The sequence below is a fragment of the Siphateles boraxobius genome, unplaced genomic scaffold (assembly GCF_051911475.1).
Source record: "Siphateles boraxobius isolate OS27281-9 unplaced genomic scaffold, OSU_SipBor_1 5, whole genome shotgun sequence".
Lineage (NCBI taxonomy): Eukaryota > Metazoa > Chordata > Actinopteri > Cypriniformes > Leuciscidae > Siphateles > Siphateles boraxobius.
In genome coordinates, this window is record NW_027509141.1 from 18,210,542 (window position 1) to 18,232,248 (window position 21,707).

The 21,707-nt window shown below is 39.4% G+C and overlaps 1 long non-coding RNA gene across 1 annotated transcript; it reads right to left on the minus strand.

The window, feature by feature from the left end:
* Nucleotides 1-20,533: 20,533 nt before the first annotated feature.
* Nucleotides 20,534-20,923, minus strand: LOC143712074 (uncharacterized). The gene is made up of 2 exons (XR_013194985.1): nt 20,893-20,923; nt 20,534-20,835 (listed from the first exon to the last, which is right to left on the minus strand). It is a non-coding gene; the product is annotated as an uncharacterized LOC143712074 (long non-coding RNA).
* Nucleotides 20,924-21,707: the final 784 nt, after the last annotated feature.

Sequence of the window (21,707 nt, forward strand, 5' to 3'; positions counted from 1 at the left end):
TGGTAACTGTCAATCTGGTTAGGATCAGCCAACATTGTCACCCTATAATTTACTGGACCTAGCCTTTTGACTACTTTAGCTGGCCCTCGCTTTTTTGGAGCAATTTTAGCCATGAAACCATCATCTGCACGAGACAAAGGATGGGTACGCACCCAAACTAGATCACCCTCCTGGAAGTCTTGGGTTTTTCTCTTGAGGTTGTAATACTTCCTCGGTTTAGCTTGTGGTCTCTCAACATTTTCTCTAGCAGTTTCGTACAGTAGTTTCTGGCGATCAATGGTACGGTAGCTCGGTTGATCTGGTTCTGGTGCATTTTGTAGAGCTCTTTGTAGTGGACCTTTCAATTGACGTCCCAGGGCAACCTCAGCGGGTGGAAATCCTATGCTTTCATGCCATGCTGTATTCAAAGCAAATCTAAACTCACAGATCCATTGATCCCAAGTACGATGATTATTGTCAACATATGATGCAATCATGGTTTTTAGATTTCGGTTAATACGTTCAGTCAGGTTTGATTGTGGATGATAAGCAGTTGTGAGTTTTTGGGTTACCTGCCACTGCTTGCACAACTGATCCAGGAGGTTCGAGGTGAATTGAGTGCCTCTATCAGAAACAATGAAGGCTGGTGTTCCCCACCTTGTAAATATTCGATGAGAATACGAATGATGATGTTAGAATTGGCAGATCTCATAGGGAAGACCTCTACCCATTTAGACCACTACTAGAAGATATTCATTCTGACGGCTACTCCGTGGGAACGGTCCCGTAATGTCCATTCCGAGCATGTATCCGGGCTCAACAATAGGCACACTTTGAAGACCTCCTGCTGGCTTCAAATTTGTAGACTTATGTTGTTGACATTTTCCACACTGCTTGCAGTGTTGCCATACGTCAGTACGCATGGAAGGCCAATAAGCAAATTCTAAAAGTCTCATTAAAGTTTTAAATGTGCATAAATGTCCACTGAGGGGGCTGTCATGGGCATAAGTTAAAAATACTTCCTTCAAATTGGCAGGTACCATAATGTGGAATATTTGACCTCCTTTAGAGATAGGGACACTCCTGAATAGAATATCATTTCTCAAGACATAGTGAGTCCTCATAAGATCAGTGGTATTTTGGTTTCTGACTTTTACCATAATTTCTTGGCACTCTGAGTCTTTGTTCTGTGCAGCAGCAATCTGAGACAAGTCCATTGGCAGCTCACAAGTGATAGGATTAAGAACATGTTTTGCTGGTGCGTGCATCAGGATGGCCGTTGGTTCAGTTGTATATCTCCTTGACAACACATCAGGTACCACATTACATTGTCCTTTTCTATAACGTACTATAAAGTGATAGCCTTGAAGTCTGATAGTCCATCTTTCCAACCTAGATGAAGGTTTTGGGTGTTGGAAAAGCCAGACCAAGGAAGAATGGTCAGGGATTACTTCAAATGCTCTGCCCTCAAGATAATGATGTCACTTTTCTACAGCCCAAATTACCACTAGGCATTCTTTCTCTGATGCTGAATATGATCTCAGATCCCCTCAGCAATCTAGATGCATACGCAATCACTTTCTCTTGTCCATCACATTCCTGTGTCAGCACTGCTCCCAAACCAATGTTGCTTGCGGCTGTTTGCACTTTAAAATAAGAATCAAAATTGGGTGCGTTTAACACAGGGGCTTTAGTCAGGTCATCTTTGAGAAGTTCAAACGATCTCTGGCACTCATCTGTCCACATCCATTTGGCTCCTTTTTTCTTTAGTGCATGTAAGGGTGCTGCTTTAGTGGAGAAATCTGAGATGAAACGGTGATACCAAGCCGCAAGACCCAGGAACCGTTGTAATTCTTTTAGGGAAGTTGGTGTAGGGAATGATTTGATCGCATCTACCTTGTCAGAATTCACTTTGACTCCATCAGCAGTGATTGTGTGACCCAAGTAGTCCAGGGATGAACAGATGAATTTGTACTTCTTGAGATTGAGAGTGAGACCGGCAGTGTGCAGACTGTTGAATACTTGTTTAAGATGCCTCAGATGCGTGTGAATGTCTGGTGAGTAGACAATGATGTCATCTATGTATACCATACAACACCTGATTTTGTGGTCTCTGAGAACTTGTTCCGTTAAACGTTGGAAAGGGTAGCTGCATTTTTAAGACCAAAGGGAAGACACAAAAAATAATATAACCCTGAAGCGGTTACAAATGCAGTCTTCTCCACACTTGCAGCATTCATCTCTACCTGCCAATAGCCACTCTTCAAATCCAAAGTGCTAAATACCTTGGCTCCTTGCAAAGAATCTAGTATATCTGTAATTTGGGGTATTGGATAAGCATCGAGGTGAGTTTTAGAATTAAGACCACGATAGTCAATGCATAACCGAGATCCACCATCCTTCTTATCTACTACCACAACAGGTGAGGCCCATGGTGACGTGGAAGGTCTAATAATATTCTGTTGCAGCAGTTCCTTGATTTGTTCTTCAATAAAATCACTCTTGACTCTTGAGACTCGGTAAGGTCTCTTTCTTAGGGGAAATTCATCAGTTGTTTTTATTTCATGTTTGAAGCAGTTTGTACGTCCTAGCTTGTGAGTGCAAACCGATGACCAATCATACATCAGAGATTTCAACTGATTCTGTACCTTGATTGATGCATGAGATTTTTCCACCGCTAGATCAATGAGCTTCAAGTCTTCCTCTTTTGAGATCAATTCGACATCATCTTTTGTAGCATAAAACTGGATGGCAGCGTTCTCATGAAGTTCATTAAAACAAATTGGGTGACTGGCGTTGGAAACAGGCAAGTAAACACGTGAAGAATTAAAATCAATGGTTACTTTGGCTTCCCTTAGGAAATCCAGTCCCAGGATGACAGGAACTGTCAAGTCTCCATCATCCATCACGTACAATGTTACAGCAAGTTTCACTCCATATATTTTACATTCCCAGAGAACCTTTCCCTGAGTTCTCTGACTCTTACCATTAGCAAGCATAAAGGTTTGAGTACTTTTGGTCAGACGCTCATCATTTCTTCTCAACCTCTGCCAAACTTTCTGCTGCATCAAAGAGAAGCTGCTTCCAGTGTCAATTACAGCATTAAAGTAAGAGTGTTTTAAAATGATTGGAGTTTGCAGCACATTATTATATTGAGAGTTGGAAAAACAAGCATGAGGTGATGTTGTTGCCCTCTTTCACCAGATGATTTCTTCCTCTGTTCCTCTTCTTTTCCTTGATGCCATTTCTTTTTACTCTCAATCTATCTTCTCTATCTGAGTACCGAGTTGGACCAGATCATCAACGGTCTTCACTGTTCCCCTTAACAATGAGGCCAATCGAGGGTTGCAATTTCTTAAAGTCGCTTGAACTATCTCAGTTTCAGACATTTCAGAATTATTCTTCAGGCACAGTGCTCTGTAATTGAAAACAAAATCTCTAATATTCTCATTAACCCCTTGACGATAGTTTGCTAATTTTTGGGCAGAAACTTCTTTATGATCTTCATTTAAAAAGGAAAAAATAAACTTTTCTTTGAAAGAAGACCAATCTCTTATTTTTTTGTTTCTCTGCTTTCCACCAGCTCTTAGCAGTACCTTTCAGACTCAAAGATAATGATGCTAACAGCTCTTCAGAATACAGCTGTCTCAGCTCCTTATATTCTTCAAATCGATCAATGAACTCAATTGGGTCTTCTGCATCAAGATTACTGAAGGTAGGTAGTTCAAGTTTAACTGGAGGATTAGGAGATGAGGAAAAATGTTACTTGCTTTGAGCTGTTTTTTGTAACTGGGTCAATGTTGGATGGGGATTGAGACATCTTATGAGTAGTAGTGGAAGTACTGGAGTGCATGGGAGTAGAAATAAGAGGTCTGAAGGTTTTAAAGCCAACAGATAGCGTGAGTTCAACCAAACATTGGATTTCCCTCTACCAAACGAACTGACTTCCTCTATGGTAGGTGAGTTTATATACTCGGTTACCACCCGGCAATAGCACCCTCAAGCTGCTCCTGTTGTTACTACATGTGACCCCAAATACATTACAATAGTGCAACAGCAACAATAAAATACAATCTGACATAGGCGGAGGCAAGCTAAACAGATGCAAGCTAAACAGATGACGACACCGCTGCGACGTCGACGTCATAAGTAAACATTGCAAGATGGCTATGGATGAACACCAGTTGTTTGAAACGGCTTTGGTCACTACAATGAACGAGTTAGATTTGGCTTTTTATCTAAAAGAGGAACAGAAGAGTGCGCTTGAAGCGTTCCTTGGCAAGAAGGACATTTTTGCCATTTTGCCGACCGGTTACGACAAGAGTCTAATCTACTAGTTAGCTCCGCTTGTAGCTAAGCGTATGAGGCTTAGCGAAAACTCACTGGTGGTTGTAAGTAATCAGCAATATTTTAAAATGTATACTTAATAGGGAGCCAATTCAGTGTTGACAGAACCGGGCTAATTTGGTCATACTTCCTGGTTCTGGTAAGAACTCTAGCGGCTGCATTTTGGACCAGCTGTAGTTTATGTATTAAACGTGCAGGGCAACCACCCATAAGAGCATTACAATAATCTAGCCTTGATGTCATGAACGCATGAACTTGTTCTGCATTTTTAATTGAGAGCATATGACGTAATTTAGATATATTTTTAAGATGAAAAAATGCGGTTTTACAGATACTAGACACGTGACTTTCAAATGAAAGATTGGTATCAAAGAGCACACAAAGGTTCCTAACCGACGACAAGCACTTGACAAAGCAGCCATCAAGTGTTAGACAGTATTCTAGGTTATTACGTGAGGAAGTTTTTTGTCCAATAATTAGAATCTCTGTTTTTTCAGAATTAAGTAGTAGGAGATTACTAGTCATCCAGTTTTTTTATATCAGCTATGCATTCCGTTAATTTTGTGGATTGGTTTCATCTGGGCGTGAAGAAATATAGAGCTGAGTATCATCAGCATCAACAGTGAAAACTAATGCCATGTTTCCTAATAATATCTCCAAAGGGTAGCATGTACAGAGGGAACAGCAACGGTCCTAGTACTGAGCCTTGTGGTACACCATACTGAACTTTTGACCGTTAAGACATCTCTTCATTTACTGCTACAAACTGATAACGGTCAGATAAGTATGATTTAAACCATGCTAGGGCAATTCCACTAATGCCAACATCATTTTCGAGTCTATTTAAATGAATGTTGTGGTCGATAGTGTCAAATGCAGCACTAAGATCGAGTAACACTAATAGAGAGATACAACCACAGTCGGATGATAAGAGCAAATAATTTGTGACTCTAATGAGAGCTGTCTCAGTACAATGATACGGTCTAAATCCTGATTGAAAATCCTCGCAGATACCATTTTTTTCTAAAAAGGAACATAGTTGTGAAGAGACTGCCTTTTCTAATATCTTGTTGTACATGTTGTCGATTTAGAGGATTTAACAAGTTTATAAAATTCACCCTCTCCTATAGCAATGAATGAATCTATTTTTTTTTCATCAGTGAGACTACAATGCACTGTCTGATGTGAAACTGTAGTAGACTGTTGCATAGTTTTCATAACTATGTTGACTGTTGCATAGTAATTTTCTCCCTGATATTATCAATCTTGTAAGTAAAAAAGTTAATAAAATCATTACTGCTGTGTTGCTTGGAAACGTCTGGGCTTGAAGCTTTATTTTTCATTAGTTTAGCCACTGTTTCAAATAAATACCTAGGGGTTTGTTTATTTTCTTCTAATAGGATTGAAAAATAAGCCAATCATGCAGTTTTTATGGCCTCCTTGTATGAAATTGTGCTCTCTTTCCATGAAATGCAAAATACCTCTAGTTTTGTTTTCTTTCAGTTTCGCTCCATTTTTCTGGCTGCTTTCTTAAGGGCCTGAGTGTGCTCATCATACCATGGCGTTGGACTATTTTCTTTAATCTTCTTTAAGAAGGAGCAACTGTGTCTAAAGTGCTGGAAAAGAGAGTTCAAAGTTTCTGTCGCAATATAGAGTTCTTCTAAGCTATTTGGGATGCTGAGATGATGAAATTGATCATGAAGATTATTTCTAAAGCAATCTTTAGTGGCAGAAGTGATAGGTCTAACATATTTGTAACATGGAGTCGGCTTTGCAGCCTTTGACTAATGAAGTTTACACGAGATTATATAATGATCTGAGATGTCATCACACTGCTGCAGAATTTCAACGGCATCAACATTGATTCCATGTTAGTTATTAGATATATTAGAATATTAGATCTAGAGTATAATTATAACAATGAATAGGTCCTGACACATGTTGTCTAACTCCAATAGAGTTAAGAATGTCTTTAAATGCCAATCCCAATGCATTTTTTTCGTTATCTACAAGTATATTAAAATCACCAACATTTAGGACTTTAACTGTAGCCAGTACTAACTCAGATAGTAAGTCAGCACATTCTTTGATAAAGTCTGTATTGTGCCCTGGTGGCCTGAATACAGTAGCCAGCACAAATCTCAAATGTGATTTAAGCTAGATATTGTTACATTAAGCACCAACACTTCAAAACTAGACTTCTTAGTATTTCTGAAAATATTACTATAAATTACAGCAACACCTCCCCCTTTGCCTTTCATACGAGGTTCATGTTTATAACCGTAATCTTGGGGGGTGGACTCATTTAAAGTAATGTAATTGTTTGGTTTTAGCCAGGTTTCTGTCAAACACAGCACATCTAGGTTAAAGTCTGTAATCATATCATTAACAATAAGTGCTTTTGAAGTAAGGGATTGAATACTCAGAAACCCGAGCTTTATCATTTGTTCATTTTTTATTATATCTGTTTTTTATTTGTTGAACATCAATTAAATTTTTACCCTTAGATGGGCTTGGAAGTTTTTTGTATTTCCTAATTCGGGGAGCAGACACAGTCCCTATGATGATATCTAGGTGAAAGAGTCTCTATGTGATGGGATTTATCTGACCTCAGTGACGTGAGACAGCTAGAAGATGGTCGGTTTAGCCAGTTTGTCTGCTTCCTAACCTGTAGGTCTGAGACTTCTTACTCACGTTACGGATGAATGAAATGCTAGAGTCCATCCACATATTTTTTAATAGGAGGAAGTTAATGAACAGTTTGATCGGACCTATGAGGTTGATTGTGCTGTTGTAATTATTTATATCTTGTCACATGGGTTATGTTATAACATTCAAATCTGCTCTTATATGTTCACCAGGGGAAGACTAGTTTCCGTCGCTCTGGATACATCACCCCGTGTATTGTTGTGATTGGTCGTAGTGTTATCCAATTGCGTGCAGTGACATTTTCAAATGCATGCTTGGTGCCCCCCTCGAGTTGGGCGATTTTCATTACTCAATGCCAGACCCTTAATCTTTCGGATTTGGTTCTGGATTTCTAGGCTAATCAGGATGTGAAAAGAGTGTCAATTAGTATAACAAAAATTGTTCATAAAACAAATTGCCTACCCTACCTTTAAACAAATTTGACCTTAAGTGGGCATGTGTTCAAAATGGGTACCATTAAAAAGCCACACACACACACACACACACACACACACACACACACACACACACACACACACACACACACACACACACACACACACACACACACACACAAACACACACATATATATATATATATATATATATTGTTCCCTCGACATAATATAGAGCTTTGCACAGACAAACAACACCAAATAAGACAGACAGTTTCACAGAGAGCGCTTGCTGAAGAGCGAAAGCTGATGTGTGTGTGTGCAGTGTTGCCAACTATTTTCAAAGTAAAGTAGCTAACGCCTTACCTAAAAGTCGCTAAATGTCGCTAGATGACGTCATACGTCAATTAGCATATTCGTGACGTCATCGCGTCGTACTTGCGTTCAGCTTGTCTAATGTGTTTTCTCTATAAATTAATGCTCAGCTCACATACTGTATTTAATAATATAATATAGCCGAATGTAAAATAAAGCTGTTCTCATTTCCTATATATGTTTTGTCAGACAATAGAACGTGAAGCTATGATATAGGCCTAGTGAATGACTAACTTTTTTTGTAGGCCAATGTGGAAAATTATCTGAATTGAGAGAGTTCGGGAGCCGGATGAACAAAAGCTTTGTGATAGTGAGTATTACAAGTAATACCGTAAGCACAAGAAAAGGAAGGAAACTAAATTATTTAATTAAAATAAAAAAGAAAAGCAGATAATAAATCCGTGGAAAAACACTGCTCATTCACGTCTCTCAGCGGCCGTGCGCTCAACAGATGAATGTGCTGCTGCTCCTCTTCTCAGTCATTTACTGAACAGGGTAGACGTAGCTAGAGTGAGTGACGTTTGAAAAGTCGCTAAAAATAGCGACTCATTTGCGCGATTCTTTTGCAGTCTGTACGCAGAGGGGTGCTCTAACTGGAGCTGGGAGGGGCTGCTGCGCGAGTACTGGGCCGCCTGTGAGTGCTTTGGGATGGGGGTGGGACCCACAGCAGCACCCGCTGCTCGTTGAGAAGAGTAAGAACGATATGTGCTTTCACGTCAGAGAGTCTCCAAAAGTCTCCAATAACACCAGAAAAAGTGGATAGATTTGTCGCTAGTCGCTTTTTTGAAAATGTGTATTTAGGGTTCTAAATACTCGCTAAATATAGCGACAAAGTCGCTAAGTTGGCAACACTGTTTCAGCGTCACTTTTATGCATCCGGTTATGCCGTCACATGTTACATCACGACGCAACACCATTCAGGATTGGATTAGTTTCATTCTTACTTCAGAGGCGCACGCTAAGGGAGCGTCCCCAAAGTGTCGATTCTCGACGCAGTGTTGAGTTCCCTCGAAAGAGAACCAATGCTTCATATCTGAACAAGTTCTGGGCCAGATTTTAGGTGGATGTCTCAATAAATGAGCTTTAGGAATGTTTTTTTTTTGTGCGCAGTACCAAACTTTTCCAGTAGATGACATCCAGACTCCACCGATGACTCTTCAATTTCCATACATGTTTTTAGTGATCTGAACCTTATATTTCCATCTTATTCCAAATATGTATGAAGTACACATCCTTTTCAGAAATAGTTAGGGCAGTAATGTTAATATTTGATTTCAATTCAATCTCTAAAACACATATACAAATGTACGGAAAGAAGGTCTCTCGCGCGCACTGACACACTCGGGGCCCTATTTTAAAGATCTGAAACTCAAGTGGCAAAGCGCAAAGCGCAAGTAACTTTGTGGGCGGATCCCGGCGCTGTTGCTATTTTCCCGGCGGGATAAATGCCTCTTGCGCCTGGCGCAAATCTAAAAGGGGTTGGTCTGTAGTAGCTTCATTAATCATAGGTGTGGTTTGGGCGTAACGGGAAACAAACCAATAAGAGCTTTATATCACATTCCCTTTAAGAGCATGATGAACGAGGTGCGCTTGTTCCATGGAGCTATACTATTATAACGGCGCATTTACCAGGCGCGCTTCAGAATCGGTTCCAGGCTGAGGAGATCGATGTTCTCGCCAGGGCCGTAAAAGAAAGAGAAGTGACATTGGGGTTGGGACAAACCCACCCAAATTAGCTTTGGTTAAACATGCGTATAATAAATGTGTAAGCTTTATGCCTATTTTCCCCATCGTCATGGACACAACAATGATTTCCCTCGTGTTTTAATATTTTTCCTTATAATAATGTATCATTTGCAAAAAGTTAAATGGATCTGTGTAGATGAGAGAATCATCCACAGTGAATGTGCATTGTTCTCACTCTGTATTATGGCCAAGCATGCGCCCTTAAAATAGCATCTGAATGTACGCGAAACGCGCCATTGACTTTAGACTAGGTTTTTTCTGGTCAGTGGCGCAATTGTTTTATAGAACAGCAAAATAGCATGAAGAAAAGTTTTCGCCGGAACACGCCTCCTCTTTGCGCTGAACCGCCCGGGGGAGCGCAAGTGTATTTCTTAGTTAACCGACGTGTGTCTGTGGAGGGAAAAGTCCGCTTTGCGCAGGTGCAAAATAGGAATGATACATGCGTCAGTGTACAAAGTCATTTGCGCCGGGTGCAAGATAGGGCCCTCGATCTCTCTCGCGCAGACACACTCGGTCTCTCTCGCGCGCAGACACACTTGGTCTCTCTCACGCAGTTCGCTTCGCATGAAAGTTTGATTTATGGACAACAATAATCAGTACAAACGTGTTGTTTTGAAATATTGTTTAATACATATAAATAATTCGAGCACATAAACTTTAATATGGAGGATAAAATAAGATGGAATTTATGTAGTAAGATTTGATTACTAATCACTGTTTTGTTTTTTGTCAAAGATGTTAAAATCTTTAACAAAATGTTTGACTTTATTTGACAAGCATACACACATAGCTACATGCACACAAAATACACCAATGCACAGAAACACAAACATATAGCCTACAGTTTTGTATTGAGTTTAAATTGCATTTTTAATTAAATATTCGTTAAGCTTTCTATTTAATGAAATACATTTATTGTGTTGTTGCTACAGTGTCAATTTACTGTTAAAAACATACTCAGTCTCTATTGCGCACCGCTCGCGCGCAGACTCGGTCTCTCTCGTACAGTTCGCTTCGCTTTTGTCTCATATTAGGCTTGTTTGAGATGCGCCTTGCCTCGCCTGAAATGTAATCGAGAGTAGGCGGCTGCAGTGAAAGGAGGAGTGAAAAAAGCGCAGGCAAGCCAGACAGTTCTCGCTTCTCGCAGTGGATCTGACCCTGCGAGATCAATGATGGATATCGCTGGATTCACGGGATTCACGCTTGTGCACAGTGTTGCTAATAAACTGGATGCAATTTAATTTCTGTTGCCTTTATATGAAAATAAATATAACGAACAAGACAATAACAAGTACTTGTTATTTAATTCCATTCCAAATAAGTGTTTATCAATCATTTTTTCTGTAATACAGACATAGGCTATGTGTTTGTGTGTGTGTTTAATAATAAAATGACATTGCATAACTCATAGAGATCGCACTGTCCGAGAGTAGCCTACATATACGAGTATCCGAGTTTTAAAATCAAACATTTTAAAAGAGAACAACACATCACGGTTGTTTAAACCAATCAGCATTAAGCTGTGTCGTCAGCAAGTCGTTTCCCATCATGCTTTTGATCAGCGCAGTCCGTGGAGAGCAACTGCGCGCGACTGCAGAATCCGACACATGCGCCTTGCGCTCGCGAGAGCTTTTTGACACACGTCAGCATGACATCAGAGCAAGGCGGACCGCACTCGGACACATTTCTAACCAGCATTCATTGCGCACTGATCACCGGTGATCGGTTCTGCGCAGATTTTGCTCGTCTCAAACAAGCCTATTGATAGGCTATTACTCGTGATGTGTAACCAGTGCCATAGAGAGTTGCGACACGCTTTGATGTCGCCGCTATGGCTGTCCTGTCACGTGGTTCATGTAAGCCCCAATAGTTCCAAAACATACGCTGGCTTCCATGTTCTTCTATGGGACAGACAGCAGTGATTACATTATTGAACGGTAAATATAAAAAAAAACACACACACACCCAAGTACTTTTTCAGCTGTTACTGCATTATTGCATTTAGTTAATGTCAGTTTTGCATTTGGAGAGGCAGGGTGACAACGAAATATTACTTAGATAAGTTTTAGGGTTTTTTGGAGGGAAAAGCTTAGTGTTCATGTTCGCATGGGTAGTAGCACTGGCTTTAGCGGCTCATCTGATGATGGACGTCTCATGATATTTATTTTAGCACAACTGGGCTGTATTAGCCTATTGATCCGTGATCTTGCTTATAAATTCCGATTCAGCCATTAGCCTACCTTCGTGATCACGCAAAGAGGTCTGCAGTGGTCCGTTCAGAATTCCAACCAACATAAAATATAAATAATTACGCTGTGCATGTACAAATGAATGATTTAGGAGGGAAATGGACTGCTCCCATAACGTAGAAGGCAACGACTATATTTGCAGCAATGTTCGGTAAATATTAACTTCATAAAATGAAACCGGAGAGATAGTTAATGAGTGAATTAACCATGTTCCTAAATACGTAGCTAAATAACTGTTAACGGGATTCATTTCAGTATGGCTAATGTACCCCTTCATCCTACCCTAATCATAGACTAAACCATTCATCAGAAAACACACACAAATACATGTATACGGTGTACTTTGTAAAAGGTACACATGTGTATATGTATATATATATATATATATATATATATATATATATATATATATATATATATATTTATTTCAATCACACATTACTAACCCTAACCCATACACATAATATATTAATTGTGTATATATATATATATATATATATATATATATATATATATATATATATGAATGCATGTGTATTTATGTAGGCCTATATGTATTACACAAACACACATTTTGACAAATATGCATATATACACATAACCCTAACCCATTTTGAATTGTGTGTGTGTATGTATGTATATATATATATTATTATTATAAATAATATTATATATTATATACATCAGGTTACCATAAGTTAGCTAACGTTAGTGTCACGTAAATAGCTGCAATTAACCTATTATCTTCCAATAAACATTAACTAAAACTGTCTACATAAAATATAACTACTGACTAGATTCACGAGAGATCGGCAAATGTGTTTAAAAGTAAAAAAATAAAGTAATTTCATTAATTTACCAGCGAGCGTACTTCGGAAACACTGAAAATGAATGGGGTTCAATGCTGGAACTATCAGTGTTTTGGAACTATTGGCTGCTCCACGACACGTGTTACTTCCGCATTCCAAAGTTCCTATGGCGGTCTATGGGAGGGTCGCAACTCTTTCTCTCTATTGGCGCTTTTCCACTGCATGGTACGGCTCGGTACGGCTCAGTACGGTTCGGCTCGGTGCGGCACGGTTCGGCTCGCTTCGCTTTTCCACTGCGTGGTACGACTCGGCGCGGCGCGGCACGGCTCGGTTCGCTTTGGCTCGGTTCGCTTTAGCTCGGTTGCTTTTCCACTGCAGTTAGTACCGCTTCAAAGTGGGTGGGATTATGACTGATCGTTATAGTTTATCCACTCCTCGGCAACTAACAAGAGGAACGTCTGCGCTTCTCGTCCACTGACCACGATTCAGCCATTTCTTTTTTGGAAGTTTTTTTTCTTCAAACAAGTCAAGCAAGTAGTTTTAAAACATTGGAGGCTGTTACTGGCTATTTAAATCTAGCGGGTTTGATATCTTGCAAATACAATGACGCTGGTAGTGACGATTCTGTCTGTCTGACCAATCAGTGACCTACAGTGCTTCCACGTCACATTTTAGTATCGGTACGGTACGCTTGGAACCTCAACAGAGGTGGTACCATTTAAAGCGAGCCGAAGCGAGCTGTACCGTACCGTACCATGCAGTGGAAAAGCGCCACAAGTGAGCCGTGCCGAGCCGAGCCATACCGTACCATGCAGTGGAAAAGCACCATATGGCACTGTGTGTAACCAACCAGATAGCGCCGTGGTTGGGACATTGAGCAAATCTGCAGAGTGATGGTCACAGAGAGGCTGCGGCAGCTGTATCAGAGCAAGCCAAAGTAGCAAATTTTAAAATAAAATTGACTAATCAAACCATGGATCCGTGATAATATTGTGATCCGTTTCGCCACTAGTGTAGTAGCACTGATCACTTTGAGGGGGGGATAAATTTATCCCCCCCGGGGATAAAAATAATTAAACAGAGGCAGGAATACATTGACCAGAAAGGGGGAAATCCCATGCATCCCCCCCCGGCAAATCGCACCCTGAATATATGTATATATATATATATATATATATATATATATATATATATATATGTTTCATTTACTGTATTAACATTAGTTAACGAGAACTAACAATGAAAAAAAACATCTACTGCATTTACAGCCCATTCTCATCCCTAGGCGTCATGAAACTGACGCCTTGGGAATCACGCTTTAGGCACCCTTTAGCGTCAGTTACATGACGCGATCCTAGGGCGTCATCTTACTGACGCTTTACCTTTAACGTCAGTTAGATGACGCTATCTAATCCTAACCCTACCCCAGACCTAAACCTACCCGCGTCATCTAACTGACGCTTAGGTAAAGCGTCAGTAAGATGACGCCCTAGGATCGCGTCATGTAACTGACGCTAAAGGGTGCCTAAATCGTCGAATATTGAAGCATGGTCAAAATTGTCATTTTAGTGACGCCTTGGGGTGAGAATGCGTTGCATTTATTAATCTTAGTTCACATTAATTTCAGAATTTTCTAATATATTTTTTAAATCAAGATTTTGATCTGTTAATGCAATGTGAACTAACATGAACTCACCGGCCACTTTATTTGGTACACCCTGCTAGTACCGTGTTGTACCACCTTTTTCCTTCAAAACTGCCTTAAATCTTTGTGGCATAGATTTCAGCAAGGTGCTGTAAACATTCCTCAGAGATTTTGGTCCATATTGACATGATCAAAAATACAAAAATGTCTGCACATCCAAAACCCAAATTTGGCTCAGGTTCAGGACAAGAAGATAATAATAAATAAACAACATGGTAGCGTCACGCAGTTGCTGTTGATTAGTTGGCTGCACATCCATGATTTGAATTTCCCGTTTAGTTAGTTTGTTCATAGTTAGTTCATGTTAATAAATATATTAACTAATGTTAAAAATATATATAAACCATATAAACTACACACAACTAGACCCACTTATTGGAATTTCCGTATTTCTTAAGATACGTTACAACAGTTATGTAAAACGGTGCTGTTTTGTAAGTGTATTTCCTCTTTGTCTCATGTTTTCTAGACATTATTATGCTGACAATAACTTTCTATACTGGTGTTTGAGTGACAGGAATTGTATTGTCCTGCTGATGCATCATTCTGTAGACCAGAGACGTAAGAATCAGGAGTCCAGATGGTAGTACAAGTGACATTGGGGCATTCAGTTCCGTCAATACATCAAGAGCTTCCTTTATGAATAAAGCCAATGATTAGATGCTAAGAGGATTGGCTGCCCATGATTGTTATGTAGGACAAGCAACCGCTTTTCAAGGGAAAACGAGTGTAAGATAAAGGAGAGAAAGAAATGCAGCTATTGGGGCAGTTTAGACTGTGATTAAAAAGATTATCTCCTAGTACTTTTTATTGTCACCCCAAACCCCGCTCTCTAAAAAAAAAACCTTGCTTTAGGCAAACACTTAAACCTATATCAGCCATCCAACGAGCAACTTCCTGCCCTTATAACGCTTATTATTTCATGCATGTGTGTTTTTAAACCACCTCCAAACATATGGGGGGAAAAAAAAAACTTTTCAGGAATTATTTTTATTTCTTTCAGGTATTTTTGTTTGAAAATGTTCTTTATTAGAAAGGAAAATATTATATAAGCAGATGAAGTTTATTTTTCAAGTAGCTATCTAAAATATAGTTATGAGTCAGAGCAGGCCTTTTCCCCTGCTACTTAAAACTAAAATGTTTACTCATACAGGGGTGCGTTTCCCAAAGCCAACTATGGTCGCAAGTTCTGTCGTTACCAATAGAGTTCAATGGAAATTGCGATCATAGTTGGCCAACGATGCTTTTGGGAAACGCACCCCTGATTTGTTTTTACTCCCACCAGAACTGACAAAGTGAAAAAATAAAAATAAAAAAAATTTGGGAAAAAGTTCTCTCATGTTTCTCTAAAATTATATATTTTTTAAATATAGTACAACACTTAAGGCTGTGCCGCTGTGTTTGGACCGTGTTTATATACAATATATAATTTAAATACAATTATTCAGTATACAAGACGTTAATGTAACATTTTAAACAGTATTGTTGATTACTCTGTGTATTTTGCTTCACTTACAGAAATATTTCCAAAACAAGCCACAGAAGAACATACTTTTGCATCTCCAAACAACATTTTTTTCAGTCTTGAATGAACAAATTAGATGAACGGATAATTCAATGACTCACTCATTTTGAAAGAATTGGTTGAATTAATGAATCAATGACTCACTCATAATGTTGGTCATTTGTCGCCACCAACAGGCATAATGATGTAACAGAAAAAACATCACTGCACAATTACTAGTAAAATGGCAGACTGCCTGGATGCCCAAAAACAGACAAGCAGAATGATACAAACAATGATTGTCACATACATGCTAATTACATTTACATTAAATTAGATAATATAAAAAATGCTTCTTATTAAATCTTTTCTAAACAGGCTGAATTCAATCTGACTGGTGTTGGTTTATTTCACTCAGTGCTTACCGTCAGTGGAATCATAGAAAAGTATCCCATTGATTGGTAATTCTGTATTTGTGGCTACTTTTCAAGGAAGCTCTGTTTGAGTGAGTTTTTTTTTTACTCTTTCATTCTACATCTAAACATGCCTTAATGCATCTTTGCAGAGCTGTGGAGAAGGCTGCCCATGCTACAGGTATTGATCGAGAAAGATGCAGGACACAAGAGATGTTCTCGTGGGACTTTTTAATGGAAACACATTGTGATGAATCACAAGCTTCCATCTCATGATTGATAATGTTGCTTACCATTTACAAGTCACTCTCCCCAGATAGCGCCCAGGATTAATGAAGTATTGCACATCCTTTCTCCTCAGAAAGGGAGAAAACAAGCGGAAATATGTGTTATTCACGTCAACAGGTTAAAGGGAAATCAAGAGAGCATGGAATGATGGCATAAATGATGGCACAACGTGTTCTGTAACGTGTGTGTGTGTGTGTCTGTGGTTTGAGTGCTGTTTTTCTCATTTAGACATTTGCAGATATCTTTCATCAAATGGATTTGAGGTCTGATTCATTCGGGAGCAGATGATAGTAAGGACCTGAAAATGTATTTCTAGGTTGAAGCATGTTGTGCATAATAAAACTGATAATAGGATTTAACTGTAAAGGTCAAGTCTTATAGCGTTCTCTGCAGATTAAAGCTTCTTGATAATGTTGCAAATGACTCTCATTATAACTTTACGTTGTACGTTATTTTGTTTTATTATGGACCAAGGCCTGTTTATAAACCAGCACAAAGTTAGTAACTTAGGCCTAGTAAATTAATCTTATTGTTACGGTGGCTGTCAAGCCCACACATCAGATTTTGCAGATAAGTTCAGGAGTTATTTGGTAACACTTTACAATAAGGTGTCATTTATTAACATTACTTAATGGAATAATTTACATGAATTAACAATGAGTAATACATTTGTTACAGTATTTATTAATCTTTGTTAACATTAGTTAATAAAAATACAGCTGATCATTGTTTATGTTAGTTCACAGTGCATTAACAAATACCATTTTTGTTTATAAATATGTACTACTAAATGTTGAAATTAATATTAACTGAGATTAATAAATGCTGTAGACGTTTTGTTCATTCTTAGTTCATGTTAACTAATGTAGTTAACTAATGAAACCATATTGTAAAGTGTTATTAGTTTTTTTTTTAAACATGAATACTATTCATTCTAATGTAGGTCAAATGAGTCTTATAATTATTAAGAATATAATTATTAAAAAAATATAACATTGTTTTAAAGTAGATATATTTACCAACACATATAATCTTTGATATAGATTACATTGGCTTTTCAATAGTATAACAATATAAAAAAATGTTGTGTTGGGGAACATACAATTTAGATGTACCTAATGATTGGGGGAACCTGAGACAAAATTATATAAAATAAAACTATATACTGTATATATATATATATATATATATATATATATATATATATATATATATATATAGAGAGAGAGAGAGAGAGAGAGAGAGAGAGAGAGAGAGAGAGAGAGAGAGAGAGAGAGAGAGAGAGAGAGAGAGAGAGAGAGAGAGAGATAGATAGATATAGCTTGTGAAATGATTTAGGTAATTGTTTAAACTTGGCATTGCGTACAAATACTGTTTTGTCTAATGACAGATCACTTGCAGTGCTCTCATTTGTAAGTCACTTTGGAGCATCGACTAAATGTATAAATGTAATTCGTCAATCACTAAGTAATAGTTCAAATGTTTCATATCTTTCAATGAATGTATTACTCCACTGTTTTGAAATGTCAGGTGTCCTACAATTTTTCATTGTTATTGACATTTAGAAGAGTACTGAAGAGTTTGGGGATTTTATATGAGTGATGTTGTCAATTGTTGAAGAGGAACACAATGGATGTGAAGAATATTTTAGAGACCTAATACAGCTCAGTTTATAATTCCCACAGAGACTCATTATAAAGCCAAAACTGAGGAAAGTGATTAATTCAGAGGGTTTTGATATTAGTTTTGAGGGGGCAGGCAGTCTATTGGAGCGTGAAAGGAAGATCTGTGAGTGGAGGATGGAAGGGAAAGGACTGAGGTGACAGGGCAGGCCGCTGTTTTAAGTTACCTCTACAGTCACCACTGAACTACAAAGTGAATCCATACTGCTCTGAATTCATGCCATGCTTCTTATCTTCAAGCCATCTCTGAAATGGAAGGCTGCCTCAGAAAAGAATGCTGGCTCTTTATTCTTTACTCTGGCTCTTTATTCCTCTCTAGAATTTTATGTTTTAAATATGTGTGTTGGTAGTTCCAACTTTTTTCTTTCTTTCAAATACTGTCTTTTAGTTGTTCTATAGGTTCAGTTGTAGAAATTCTCTTTTTGTTGTGCTGTCAAACATAGGGCTCCTGATAGTTCAAAAGTAGGTCCATTTACTTAAATAGTAACAGGGTTTATTTCAGGGGTTCTGGGTGGGAAACTAGTTGTTGCAGTCCACAAAATACGTTTTGTCATTTTGCATTCGAAATACAACTGAAGAGCTCAGATTTGCTGTTTTTGTAGACAGGGAGCTTGGCCCTCACTGTTTCATATTCTAGGCAATATATTAACCATATTCAAGGCTTTTGTAAAGTTGTGAAGTTGTAATGGGCAGTTGGGGCAGAGCCCCACCAAAATATGAACCAAAACATAGACCTATGTGCACAGAATTAATAATAAATTACACGAGTTCAGCATTCTGAAACAAATATATTCTAGACTATTTTAAGTCATACAGTGAGCAGGTTATATTAAAATGTAGCGCATGGATTCGGCAGGCATGTATTTATGATAGCGGGGCAGCCGATCTCGGAGCCCTCCCTAGCTCTACAGCGACCCACAAATTTCCAATGTAAATTGTATTAATAGTAATAATAATTTCCTATGTAAATTTGTGGTGAAAAATGGAACTGCAGCGCACTCTCATAGAGAGCCATTGGGGCAGATTTCTGGCTGCCCCGCTTATTTTCATGTGACCTTATGTAAACCTCGCTCCAGACCAAAATGATATCAGTCCGCTTCAGCTATGTGTCTGCATCAGGTCAGTAACTATTTGGCATATCTGTTCTTCCTATGTGGAGTAGCATATCAAATTGATGAAGCATATCAAATGTCACACGTCGGAGGCGGTACAATCCTAACAATCTCCGTACCCTTCCGGTGTCTTCTAATACTTTATTCTCTTTTCCTATTGGTCTCTGGAACTGCCAGTCCGCTGTTAACAAAGCTGATTTCATTGCATCTTTTTCAAGTCATTCAGGTCTCAGTCTATTGGCCCTGACTGAGACCTGAATCAGACCAGAGGACACTGTCACACCTGCTGCCCTCTCCACTAACTACACTTTCTCACACACCCCCCGTCTGACCGGAAGGGGTGGTGGTACTGGTCTGCTCATCTCAAATGACTGGAAATTTGATCCTTTACCACCTCTATTTGACAACAGCTAATTTGAATCACATTCAATTACCATCACTAGTCCTATTTAAATCCATTCTGTAGTTGTATATCGTCCCCCAGGTCAACTTGGCAGTTTCTTGGAGGAGCTTGATGTGCTACTCTCATCCTTCCCTGAAGATGGTACTCCTCTTGTAATTCTTGGAGACTTCAACATCCACCTAGAAAAACCTCAGGCAGCCGATTTCCACACCCTGCTTGCATCATTTGACCTCAAACGAGTATCTACTGTGGCTACTCACAAATCAGGTAACCAATTGGACCTTATCTACACACGCTACTGCTCTATGGACACTACACTGGTCACTCCACTGCACACCTCAGATCACTTCCTCCTCACTCTCAACCTCAACCTGCCTCAGAACACAACACACACTCCTCCACAGGTCACCTTTCGACAGAACCTACGCTCACTTTCACCCCCTCACCTATCCTCTGTGGTCTCATCCACACTTCCACCACCTGATCAGCTCTCAACACTAGATACTAATAGTGCAACTGATACTCTTTTCTCCACTTTAACATCCTGCTTGGACAACTTCTGTCCCCTTTCCTCCAGGCCAGCCCGCGCCACACCCTCTGCCCCCTGGTTATTTGATATTCTCCGCGAACATCGTACTAAACTCAGGGGTGCAGAGAGGAAGTGGCGCAAATCGAAAGATTCGAAAGACCTGGGTCTTTATCAATCCCTCCTCTCTTCCTTCTCTGCTAATATCTCTACTGCTAAAATGGCTTACTATCACAACAAAATTTTCAAATCTTCTGACTCTCGCATGCTTTTCAAAACCTTCTCCTCTCTTCTTAACCCTCCTCCTCCTCCTTCATCAACCCTAACAGCTGAGGATTTTGCCACATTCTTCATAGAAAAAACAACCACCATCAGCGGCCAATTTACCAATCCACAAACTGACACACACATTTTACCAACAAACGCACACATTCTACCCTCCTTCTCTCTACTTTCAGAGGCGGATGTCTCTAAACTCCTCCTTTCCAATCGCCCTACTACCTGTCCGCTTGATCCAATCCCCACTAATCTACTTCAAGCCATTTCTTCCTCAGTTGTACCCACACTCACGCACATCATAAACACCTCTCTTCACACTGGTACTTTTCCCACAGCTTTTAAGCAGGCTCGAGTAACCCCACTGCTTATGAAACCCAATCTAAATCCAGCACATCTAACAAGTTACAGACCGGTATCTCTTCTTCCATTAGTCGCGAAAACACTTGAACGAGTTGTTTTCAACCAGATCTCCTCCTTTCTTACACAGAACAACCTCTTGGACAACAATCAGTCTGGTTTCAAGAGCGGACACTCAACTGAGACTGCCCTGCTCTCAGTAATTGAAGCTCTGAGACTGGCAAGAGCAGCTTCCAAATCCTCAGTCCTCATCCTGCTGGATCTGTCTGCTGCTTTTGACACAGTTAACCACCAGATCCTCCTGTCAATCCTAAAGATGAAGGGCATCTCGGGAACTGCATTCCAATTGTTTGAGTCTTACCTCTCAGGTAGGTCCTTTAGGGTGTCATGGAGAGGTGTGGCATCTAAGACCCAACATCTAGCTACTGGGGTGCCTCGGGGCTCAGTGCTTGGACCACTCCTCTTCTCCATCTACGTGACATCATTAGAATCTGTGATTCAGAAACATGGCTTTTCCTATCATTGCTACGCTGATGACACACAACTCTACCTCTCATTCCAGCCTGACGATCCAACGGTAGCTGCTCGTATCTCAGCCTGCCTAACAGACATTTCTGGCTGGATGAAGGACCACCACCTTCAAATAAACCTTCCGAAGACAGAGCTACTTGTTGTCCCGGCCAACCCAACACTTCATCACAACTTCTCCATTCAGCTAGGCTCGTCATCCATTACTCCATCAAGGTCAGCTAGGAACCTTGGAGTTGTAATTGATGATCAGTTGAAATTCACAGACTATATTGCTAGAACTGCCGGGTCCTGCAGATTTGCCTTGCACAACATTAGGAGG